Raw genomic sequence first — 12,644 nt, forward strand, 5'->3', positions numbered from 1 at the left:
TATCTCTTTCCAGCAGGAACTCCGGAAGACACCTTGAACTTAGAACTCTTACCGGCAACCAGACAGCACACTGCAAGTTAACGTACGGTTTTGATTAAATGGGTCTTTCTGTAGAGATGGACTGTAGGGTTTGTCGGCTGGTGAAAGAAACCCCCGAGTATGTTCTATGTGCCTGTGCACGAAGCATAAATCGTAGATTAATACACCTTGGAGAACGATTGCCTTCTCCATCTAAAATTTGGAACATAGCCTCATCCAAAGTGCTGAGCTTTTTAAATAGCCTAAGGTTTGAGTTATTACAATTTGGATTTAGCACAATATATCTTCTTAGGTCGCAGCGCGGGTATCTTCGACGTAATAATAATAATATCTTCACGTCTGGGGAATACTGTTGCACTCGAAAATATAGTTTACCGCGGACATAAGTTTATGGGTCTTTCTTCGCTATCAAGAGGTTAATAATAATAATAATAATAATAATAATAATAATAATAATAATAATAATAATAATAATAATAATAATAATAATAATATAATAATAATGGTAAGGGCTAAGCTCAGGACCTTACCGGGGTCACACAGGGCGGATAGTGAACGGCCTACTTCGGTGGGTTAGCTGCGAATAACCAATAAGCCGTCCCAGACCAAGAGCGGCAGGAGCCGAGGGCCTGATTTAAAAGATCAGAAATGCTTGATGAATCTCCTGTGTCCGAGCGAACCGATGCCGCCTCCCAAAAAGCATCCCAGGATTGAGACCAGTTAGATCCTGTTCATGGCATACTGGAGCATGTATACGATTAGTTCGATATTGGGCTGGCGAGAGCAGTATTCCGCCACTTTAGTATGTGAGGGTGACACCTCACAGAAATGGCTGGTGGGCTAATGCTGCAATCGCCTCCGTCTCGTTAAAACCCTGGCAGGTCTTCAAGTACGTTCAATACACGTCGCCATTTAGTTGGCCGCACAGGTCCAGTTTTCCTGGTTTTGAGCTGTCTTGGCTCTGAACACAATATCCCATAAGGACTTGTGTCAACCCTCGCGATGGCCTGCTCGCATTCAGGAAGAGCAGTAGAGTCGTGCGCTCCCCGCCACAAACTCCTCTGCAGGCAAATGCCGGCACCACGAGCACGGAGAAAGCCGCCGACGTGGCACAGAAGGCTACACCTTGCCAAACGGCAACTCCCGGCAGCCGGGATAGCCGTCTTCAAACGCCGGCTGCTGCAAACAGCGACAAGCATGTCACCGCAAGCTTGGGAACGTGCGAAGGCAATGAAGATGAGCAATTGGCCCAGATTCGGCTCGTCTTGAAGAAGATGCAGAGCGCTGTCTCTAAGCAGAAGAATGTGTCCATGGACATAAAAACGGGTATGGCCCAAATCGGGGAGAGCTTAAATATATTAAGCTACCTCCGAGAGCAGCGCCGGAAGGGGTCTACCCCTTCCGAGCTGCGGAAGGCTGGCCCTGGCTCGCAAAAGAGAGGTCGAACTCGATCCGTCTCCCCTACAGGCGAGCCGGAAAAGAAAAAGAACACTAACTATAATAATAATAGTAGTAATAAGATTATTATTAATAATGGTAATAATAATAATGGAAACAAAGATAATAATGCACAGAAAACCGTACCAGATAATCAATGGAAACGGTTAGAAAAAGCAGAAAGCCCAAGCCAGGGCCAGCGCCAGGTGAACCCTTGGTCAATAAGGGCGAGGCGACCAGCCGCAAAAAAAGAAGAGGGTGAGAAAAAAGAAGAGTCTCGCCAAATTAATCATTAAGCCAGCTGGAGGCAAAACCTATGCAGAGGTGCTGGGAACGATACGTGGTAAGCTCCAACCTGAGAAGACGGAGACCGTAGGTCGATCTGTTCGGAAAACCCACGAAGGCGGCGTGCTTATCGAAATGGAGCGCTGTGGCGACCACTCAGCATTTAAGGAAAATGTGTGCACTGCCATTGGCCAGCTTGGAGACGCCCGTATTCTCACTAGACGTTTACGTCTAGAAGTTCTGGGCATGGACTGCCTAACCACGGCCCCAGAAGTGGAGAACGCTATACGAGGGGAATTAGGAGACAAGATGAATGGCCAACTTCGCGTCTCTCTCCTCGCTGTAAACTCGCGAGAAAAAGAATGTCCGTGGTGGATATCGACGAACTGCCAGGCCGGGATCTTATTGAAAAGGGGAAGTTGCGAGTAGGCTGGATTATCTGCCGCGTACGAGAGCGCGTGGATGTCCAAAGGTGTTTCCGCTGTCTGGGGTATGGCCACAAAAAGGCGGCATGCAAAGGCCCATACAGAAGCAGTTCATGCTGGAAATGTGGTCAGCAGGGCCACATAGCCTCTGCATGTAAAGAAAGCCCAAGCTGCTACCTGTGCTTGGCAGGAGATGGACAGAAAAATACCAATCACCTGCCCGGGTCGGGAGCGTGCAAGGCCTTCAGGGGTGCCCTTGCTGAGGCTAAGACAAAGCTTGGGAGAATATGATTAAATTTATACAAGGCAATATGAACAGGAGTAGGGTAGCTGATGACTTGCTGGAGCAACTGGTTCTTGAACAAAGAGCAGACTCTGTCATCATCAGTGAACCCTATAGAACAAAGGAAACCTGGCATGTTGACTAATCAGGCTCGGCCGCGATATGGATTGCTAACCCCAACCATCGCGCAGAGAGCAGCGGGGTCGGACGCTGCTACGTCTGGGTGAAAATGGCGCAAATCACTCTGGTGAGCTGCTACCTGTCTCCAAACGACACAGTCCTTTTCTTCAGGGAAAAGCTCGAAGACCTTGAAGACGAATTGCGCGATATAACCGGCCACATAATTGTTGCTGGAGATTTCAACGCAAGAGGCGTGGAATGGGGTATGCCCCAAACAAACACCAGGGGAAGACTGGTCCTTGAAATGGCAGCCCGCATTGGCCTGACCATCCTCAACACCGGATCGACCCCTACATATCGAAGGCCGGGTTTTGGATACTCTATCCCTGATATAACCCTGGTCTCGGAAAGCCTTCTTCGAAGGGCCGACGGATGGAGAGTGATGGAAGACCTGAGTGGTAACGACCACAACTACATCACCTTCCAAGTCACTGACATAACGCGAGGGCAAACGCGTAGTATTCCTCGCAGGAAACCAGGATGGAACCCGGCCAGGGTCGATGTTCGCAAGTTCGATACATCGCTCCTAGCAGATTCCCAAGGTATTTCACCCACAACGGGAGAGATCTACAACAGGGAGTCTTGTACTAAGCTGGTCGAAGAAACCATGCGCTGCATTCACCGGGCATGCAAAGCCTCAATGCCACAGAGGAGAGCATGGTCAGGTAAAAAGCAGGTATACTGGTGGAATGACCGAATTGCAGAGCTGCGAAGGGCCTGCCATAGAATGCGGAGACTCGCTGACTAGAGCAGCAGCCTACAAAAGCGCTAAGAAAGCACTTGGGGCCGAGATACAGAAGAGTAAACGGAACTGGAAAGCGCTATGTGAGGAAGTGGATCGCGATCCCTGAAGGGGGGTTCGTCGAGGAGCAAGCCGAGGCACCACTGTTTTCGACAGACGAGCTGAAGCTAGCCCTGCGAAGCATGAAAGCCGGCAAAGCTCCAGGCCCAGATGGCATACCAGCGGAGGCAATCAGGTTAGCAGCGAAAACGAGCCCTGATCTCCTGCTCAACATGTACAACAGTTGCCTTAGGGCCCGGGTCTTCCCAAGCCAATGGAAGAAGGCGAGACTGGTGCTTATACCCAAGGGCAAAGGGGACCCAAACTCTCCTTCATCCTTCCGGCCACTCTGCATGCTAGACACAGCAGGCAAAATGATGGAGAGTCTGCTCAAAATACGCTTGACGTCAGCCATAGAAAGCGAGGGAGGCCTTTCACCCCGACAATATGGCTTCAGGAAGGGACACTCAACTATAGGAGCAATTGGCGAAGTAGTCGAGGCGGTACATAAGGCCGAAGAAGCCTGCCACCAGGCGCGGCCAATAGTGCTGCTAGTCACACTGGACGTCAAGAACGCCTTCAACTCGGCAAGATGAGACGATATGCTGGAGGCCTTGGAACGGTCATTCAAGGTTCCAACATACTTGCTAGATATGATCCGGGACTACCTCAGAGACCGTTGGCTTTTGTACGACACAACACAAGGTCAGAGAAAGAGACGTATAACCGGCGGAGCGGCACAGGGGTCTGTACTTGGCCCGGACCTCTGGAACGCCACGTATGACAGTCTGTTGCGCACGGAAATGCCGGAGAGCGCCTTCCTTGTCGCCTTCGCGGACGACGTGGCAGCCGTCATAACAGCAAGAAATGTCCAGCTAGCACAGCTCAAGCTAAACCAGGTCATGCGCAACGTCAGTGGATGGATGAGCGATCACGGTCTGCAATTGGCTACAGCCAAAACGGAGATCGTGCTCCTCACCAGGAAACGGATCCCAACAATTATAAATATAATGGTCGGACCTCAACCCGTGACGACTTCTAGGTCTACAAAATACCTAGGGGTGAAGCTTGACAGCAAACTCACATTCTGGGAACACATCCATGGAGTATGTGAAAAAGCTGCGCAGAGCACGGTGGCTCTTAGGCGGCTGATGGCGAACGTGGGCGGCCCGAAGCCATGCCGCAGGAAGCTTCTGATGACAGCGGTCCAATCGGTGCTCCTGTACGGGGAAGAAATATGGGCCGACGCATTGAAAGTCAAAAAATACCGGATTCAAACGTCTTCGGTCCAGCGCAGAGGGACACTACGTATTGCTTCTGCAAACCGTACAGTGTCCTCGGACGCGGTCCAATTTATTTCTGGCGTCATGCCAATTGAGCTACTCGCTTACGAGCGAAAAGAGATTTGCAATCTCAGTGCCGAGATAGGTCGAGCAGCTGCCGCGGCAAGGGCGGGCGAGCAACTGATCCAGCAGTGGCAACAAAACTGGAACGCGAGCACAAAAGGTCGATGGACGTACTCCCTTCGCCGACCTTCAAACATGGCTGAACAGACCACATGGGGAAGTCGATTTCTACCTGACGCAATTCCTCACCGGTCATGGTTACTTCCGAGAATATCTTCATAGAATGGGAAGGGTGGACTCACCGTTCTGTCACTACTGTGGAAACGTCGAAGATAACGTGTACCACACATTCTTCACCTGCGAACACTTCTTGATTTCGCGCAGAATGTTGGAAGAAAGACACGGAGACATAACTCCGAACAACATAATTGGGGTAATGATCTCCAGCGCAGAAAAGTGGGAAGCAGTTGCGAGATACGTGAAATTCGTACTCCGCTGTAAACGAGAGGACGGTTGTCTACTGAGGACACCCGAATGAAACGCCCCTACAAAAGAGCAGCCCCAAGGCTCTAACAGCGCGCTCCTGCATCTGAAGACATGCAGAATTGCGGTGCCAGATGCGGGATTCTTGCGCGGGCGGTGGGAGTTTGGGTTTTAGTGGGTAGCCCAACACGCTTCGGTGGGAGTCCCACACTCGGGGAAGGTAGTATAGAGACTAGCGCCCCGGCCAGTGCATAAAGCATTTCCCTCTCCTACGAAAAAAAAAAATAATAATAATATAATAATAATAATATGGATAGGTCTGTACAGTAAAATGAATCGTTATACGCAGTTAATTTGTTTTTAATATACTAGTTGTGTTTTAGTTCTACTAAATGTTATGTTAACTATGTTTTTAAAAAATTTGTCATTGAAACCAAATATTAAAACTCAAAAAAATTTTTGGTAGGTTTTGGTTACTATGGTAGGAAATCTTGGTAGGAAAAAAAATTTGTCTGTGGCTACGCTGATTGGTGTAGACCAGTGGTGCACATACAAGTCGTGTGTGCGCAGCTGCCGAACTTATGCGCCGCTAGCAGCCGATCAGTTTGCGTTTGTACTTCATGCTGTAAGATCACATGCGCGAACTGTTTTGCTGAGTACACACATACAGATACAAAAATATTACGCTTGTATTGGGAGCTCTGCCAAAGCTGTGCACCACTGGTGTAGACTGTAGAGGGCAGCGTTGCCAGGTTGACGTTTTTAACGCCATTTGGACGTTTTTTGTATCCTGCTGACGTTTGGACGTTTTTTGTGTAAAAAATGACGTTTTTTAACTTCCTAGTAACATTTCTCTGTTACTAAATCTTATAAGTAGAACTGATTATGAATTATTTTCATAATAAATCTTTACAAGCTTTGTGTTTTGCAGCAGCTGCTTCAAAAGATATTTATTCTTTGGACACAGATGACTTAAATATGATGCATGCCAAGCGTACGCGCGTTTTTCTGGATTCTTGGACTAAGGATCCCGTGTTCAAGGGCTGGTTGTGTAAACACTTGAGGTTACGAGGCTTATTGCAATGTTTGCAATTGCATATTAAAAGCCAAATCAGCACCTGATCTATTGCAACACGCACGCTCGCAAAAGCACCAAAAAAGCTGTAGCAGCATAAAAGGTCAAAAAAAAGTAGGAGACTTTTTAAGACTTCATTGAAAATGTAATGAACGCAAAAAAGGCTGAAATATTGCTATGTTCCTTCGTAGCAGAACGTAATTTAGCATTTTGGACAACCGACCCCCCTACCAAATGTCTACGAAAAAAAAAATATTAAAAATCAACGCGAATCTTTAGCCCCTTCAAACTTGCACATTATTGCCCTAAAATCTAATGGGCTATCAATCTGCATACTCAAAAAAATTATAAAAAATCTAAATAAAAAGTTGAAAATCTGATGAAACTTTGCAGATTTCTTATAATTTTTGCACAAAGTTGGAAATGTGGATTTATATTTTGTTTGTTATATAATGAGCTCGGCTTTTATGGTAAACAAAAGAGAAACAGCCAAAATCGATCAAAATGGTGATGACTCAAACAACAACCTCATTTTGTGTTGATGCTTGGGGTGTGCACATCGGCGGATAAGTGCAGCCAAGCCATGTGCGTTATTGAATTTTTGATAAATGAGGCTAAATTACTATATGTATGTGCATACATAGAAGTAAAATATAAATAAATTTAAGCAACACATACATAAAAAAACCGAATACTAGGTTCACATATAAATAGATTATCCTCATTTTCGAGCTTAACACCCTAATCTGTAATTATAACAAGAGATTAGCCATATAAAATTCGTCCCTTGTTAATCTGTAATTATAAAATAATCTCAGATTTAACCGATAACTTTTCGGTGTCCATCCTAGTTTTATGGATTGTTTTTGCGAAAGAGAGGAGAAATGCCAAATGTAAAAGTAAACAAAAATGTACGCTAGCAAGTAAAAGAGGTTTGTAAAGGTATTTTTAATAAAATGTTAAGTTAGAATATATTTATATTGCTTATTATAGCAGAAAAACGTGATCACGGTGGCACAGAGAAGAAACATAACTTTTCCTTGAGATGTGAGAATAACAAGCACAACAAATTTGACGGCTAATAATCTGAGATTTGCCTGTGTAAACGGGGTGATTAAAAAACGAGCTTTGATTGAGATAATATTGATATGTGAACATAGTTTAAGGCATTTGAATTTCATCATCCGCGTCTTTGCTATCCATCTTTACGCTATCACGACAAAATCATTGTACATTCATTTGAATGAGACGTTTTTGGGTAGGAAGTGACGTTTTTTCAGACCAAGAGGGACCTTTCTAAAAGTCTAGGATAGAGTGGTTCAAAAAAATTTTTTTTTGGAAACTCATAAACGCCACCTCAAATTATTATTATTTGTGATAAAAAAGAGAGCCGCGTTTTTTTAGTTTGAAAAAAAAGTTTTCTTAGAGGTCGCGCTGGTCGGTTTTTTATAAAAACGCTGATGTTCTCAATTTTTTTATTTTCTTGACATGTTAAAATGCAGCTATAAATTTGTTTTTTACATATAGTTACTCTGGTATTATTGGGGAACATTCCCTTAATTACATACCTATCTTGGGCAGTTGTTAATTGTTATAAGTCCACAAATAACAAAAACAAATAATTTAAGGACGAGCACACCTAAAAGTTAAACATTCTAAAAATAGAATTATTAACAAAATCCAACAAAACCAACAACCACATGATCAAGTTTAAATAGCACTGGAATAGCTGCGCTTGATTGTAGTTGGTTCACATGAAAAAAGTGGAAAAAGCAACAACAGTTTATAGGCGAACTTAGCACAGTAGGTAGGTAGTCAGCTGAGATCGTCGGTTCGAAATAGCTATCACATCTAAAATTTTTTCAACTTGTCGTTGCTTTTCCACAATAGTTTCTCATTAAAAACGGCCTCAAGCTCAATAAAAATTGTTGAATATTATTGTAATAAGGTCATAAATAACAAAAACTTGTAATTATTTTGAATAACAAATACATATTATGTTAAGAAGTCCAACATAGCACGTTGTTTTTGATGTGTATAACTCTTTTTGGTTTCGGTAGGGGTAGAATTTGCGAAGCTGTAACGCATAACCCAGCAGAAAATTTCGAAGGGCTTAGCATGTGTATTGCAGCAGAATATTTTTATTTCATTAGAAGCGCCCTGTGTTTACTTGCTATTGCAAATGGTTGCATACATTAAGGCATATGCAGAGTAAGAGCAAAGGCGGTACCAGTGATTATTACGTCCGATTATGTAAACTCCGCGCATGCATGCGCTGTAACCGCCTAAGGAGTGCAATGGGGTATAAGGAGTGCAATGGGGTACAGCGCCAAAAAAGAAGAAGAAGAAGAAGTAACCGCCTAAGCGATTTTGGCCGAGTCCAAAACAGCACGCCAGTCATTTCTCTTCTGTGCTAACTGACGCCAATTGGAAATGCCAAGTGAAGCCAAGTCCTTCTCCACCTGGTCTTTCCAACGCAGAGGAGGCCTTCCTCTTCCTCTGTTAGCAGCATCGCGGCACGCGTTGAATATTTTCCGAGCAGGACCGTTTCTGTCCATTAGATCGACATGGCCAAGCCAGCGGAGCCGCTGAATTTTAATTCGCTGCACTATGTCTATATCGTTGTAAAGCTCATACAGCTCATCGTTAAATCGTCTGCGATATTCGCCATCACCAACGCGTAAAGGTTCGTAAATCTTTTGCAGAATCTTTCTCTCGAAAACTCCAAGAGCCGCCTCATCATATGCTTTCATTGTCCATGCCTCCGCGCCATACACCAGCACAGGCATGATGAGTGACTTATTGAGTGTGATCTTTGTACGACGAGAGAGGACTTTACTTCTAAATAGCCTACTCAGCCCAAAGTAGCACTTGTTGGCAAGAGTGATTCTCCGTTGGATTTCAAGGCTGACATTATTGGTGTTAATGCCGGTTCCCAAATAAACGAAGTCGTCTACTTTTTCAAACTTGTAACTGTCAACAGTGACGTGGGGGCCAAGACGCGTATGCTCTGACTGTTTGTGTGATGACAGGAGATACTTCGTTTTTCCCCTCGTTAAAACCCGAGGGCATCAACCAGCCGGGCAGAGGCACCTTCCCCTTTAAGGGTCCGGATATTCCAGGTGCATACCCTTAAATCATAGTCCTTTATACGTTTGCCGTGGTCGTCATCAGAAAAGGGGGGTCTCATCCGAGGCTTTTTAGATTTTTTCATTGGGTGGGGTTTTAACGTGGTGGGACGCAAACCCAGCGCACGCGAAGTTTTACGCCTTCTCACTTTAGCTCGCTCCCAAACGGGTGTTTTTTTGCTACCCAGAGGATACGTGGATATAAATATCCGGACGTTATGAGCTGCGATTTGAACCGTACAAATCATCATGTAAGCCCTTCGATGCATCGACTAATGACGATGTAAGTTTCGATGCATCGAGCGAAGAAAAACACCGATATATTTTAGCCACTGGCATCCCTAATTGTTACAATAACAAGTAATTTTTAAGCAAAAAACACAACCGACTTCAATTCTCATGTAAAAGTTTAGAAGGACCGTTAATTTCTTCATGATTCAATAATCGGATCTCAACCAAATTAGTATGGGACCTCCCCTGAGGCACCAGAAAAAGGATTATCGAAATCGGTTAATGTGGTCCAAAGTAATGCGGTAACATACATAGAAAAAATATTCCGATGAATTGATAACCTCCTCCTTTTCTTGAAGTTGGTCAGAAAAATTAATGAGGTTAATTATTATAAATTTTTAATAGCTATATTTTAAATTTTTTAATAAAATTTACATAAAAAAAATCTCAAATTCTCAATTGAAAAGAAGCTGGAGTATATTTGGTTAATACACAGAGGAACGACTTTCTTCAACTTCAATACCTCCGATCCTAAAAGCTTGCGCCCGCCTTCTATTTTCTCAGAAGGAAGTCCCACAGCAATTACTTCAATTTAGGAAATTTGGTATGCCTGTAGTTTTAAAGAGGTGCTTCAGTTGCTAGAGGAAAATATTTGCAATCAGTTCACTTTTCATTCACCAAAAGCACGTTCATCACGAGAACTGAAAATTCAAATTGTTGTTTTGTTGTTATCTTCACGATATTCTGTAAAAGCAAAATACATGGCAAAATATTAATATCGTTTAAACTATTATAAACTGAAATATTTCAAAAATATAGTTTCCTGAATAAACACTTTGTGGCAACTGTAGTTACCAGTTGATAGTTGTCAGTTGTCATCTGTAATATCGATTCGGCATCTAGTAACGCAGCTGAATTTCAGTTGCTTTCGATAATCGACCCATTAAAAATACTGAAATCATTTTAACTGGGTCCGTTGATAGCTGATGAACATAGTGCATAAATATATGTATATATACATATGTATGGATGATATAATGGCTCTGATCCAATACTTGTCGTGTAAAATCCGGTAAATATGTCAAATAGCAAAATTACTATCTGAAGTGAGAGTAAAAAGTGAGTAACCGTCGATTGCATTATAGCGAGCGCCCGTTCATCGGCTTTTGATTTTAGCGGTTCATCCATCGTGCTAATGCCAACCGCTTCCAGCGCGTAATTATCCTTTAGAATTTCATCGATACGCTCAGATGGCACACAGTCGCAGATGTACATCACTCTATTAGTAAAGGTATTAAGCTCCTCGCCACGGCCATATACTGACCAACCGAGCCGACATTTAGGTGCGATCAGCTGGACTTCCTTCACCTTGAGTGGATCACCGAGCTTTACATTATCGACGCCAAGAAGCAGTGTAGCGCGTACCCCAGTATATGGCTCGATAGGCAAGTTGTGCAAATGCCGATGCGACGAGAGTACCTCCTGTGACAGCGACTGCTTCGGAAGATCAAGGTTGGTTACAGTGCGTATGTTTCGAAGATTAAACCGAGGCGACGTTTCCTGTGTAGACGAGAGCCCGACAGTAACGTCTTTTGACTTAAGCTCCACCTGCGTTATATCACCCGTCCACCTTAGGCACAGCTCATCTAATGGGCTATCCAAGCCAAGCCCCTCAGCGATATGGTTCTCCCAAAGTGTGCATGTGGATCCCTCGTCTATCAACGCATATGTCTTTATAGATTTAGATCTGCCATAAAGTACTACTGGAACGTATCGCAACAACGTCTTCCTCGTGTGATCGTACTTATGCAACATCACGGCAGCATTATCGTTTGATGTGGAGCAAGAATGCGAATGAAGCAGAACATGATGGGTCTTTATGCAACCGTCAACACCACAATGGCTATGCAATAGGCAGTTCTTCCGGAAATGTTTCCTGAAACATCTAATGCACAGCTTATTGTCTCGAACAAAGCTCCATCTATCGTTGGTTGACAAAGCGCAAAACTGTCCCAAGTCGATGATCGCTGTTGCACTTAACGCAGCAAAGCTGAGAATTTGTGGCACTGTTGGAGGGAAACACGTTGTGTAAGAGCACCCTTTTCTTAGACAGATTGCTGTTAACTTTATCCTCATCTCCGTGGTTACTTACGGAGACGACTTGACTAGCGTCAAATTCGCCGATGTCGACATGGAGCAGTGAAACCCTTTAGCGACCCCACTCCAAATTCAAATCGCTTGGTAATTTGCAAAGGAGCTCATAAAGAAGCATCGGATCATTTAAGTAAGCAGAGAGGCCAATGGCCCTCAGAGTGGAGCAGTAGTTTTGTACCGCAAGTGAAAATTGGATCATGATCTCTAACTTGTCATACCTTACCAAAGGCTCTTGTCGCAACCTACGTTGCAGTGAATGACATATGGCATCTGTACACCCATACAGCATCCTTAAGGTTTCAATGGCCTGCCATATAGTTGCAGGCGTCATTAGTTTACCTCTCACTGATTCTAGCGCAACCCCTTTCAAATATCGCTGTAGCCGAATCATATTCTCAGCATCTGTGAAGCCGCACTGCTCCGTTGAGTGCTCGAAGCAGGCAATAAATAGCGGCCACTCCTCTGGTTTACCGGAGAATGTCGGGAGATCTTTGTTAATGACCAGTCGCTATGCTATTTGTGCAGATGATAACCTCATTTCGGATGTCGCCGCTGGTGCAGTAGGAATATGACTGTTGGATACTGGCGGCCAATGTCGATAATAGTCGTAGCTGTTAGGCACCCTGGTTAACGCTTCCAGGCCACTAGTCAAAACTGAATTGACGTAGGGAGTACCATCCACACCTCCCGCAGCATAACCATAAATCGTATGTGTATTCACATGAGAGGACAAAGCCTGCTGCCAAGAGATTGAGTGCAGCTGCGCCCGTGAAGACTGAAGTGCTTCTACCTGTCTA

This window comes from Rhagoletis pomonella, unplaced genomic scaffold, assembly GCF_013731165.1.
Source record: "Rhagoletis pomonella isolate Grant_MI unplaced genomic scaffold, Rhpom_1.0 Rhpom_scaffold_00017, whole genome shotgun sequence".
Lineage (NCBI taxonomy): Eukaryota > Metazoa > Arthropoda > Insecta > Diptera > Tephritidae > Rhagoletis > Rhagoletis pomonella.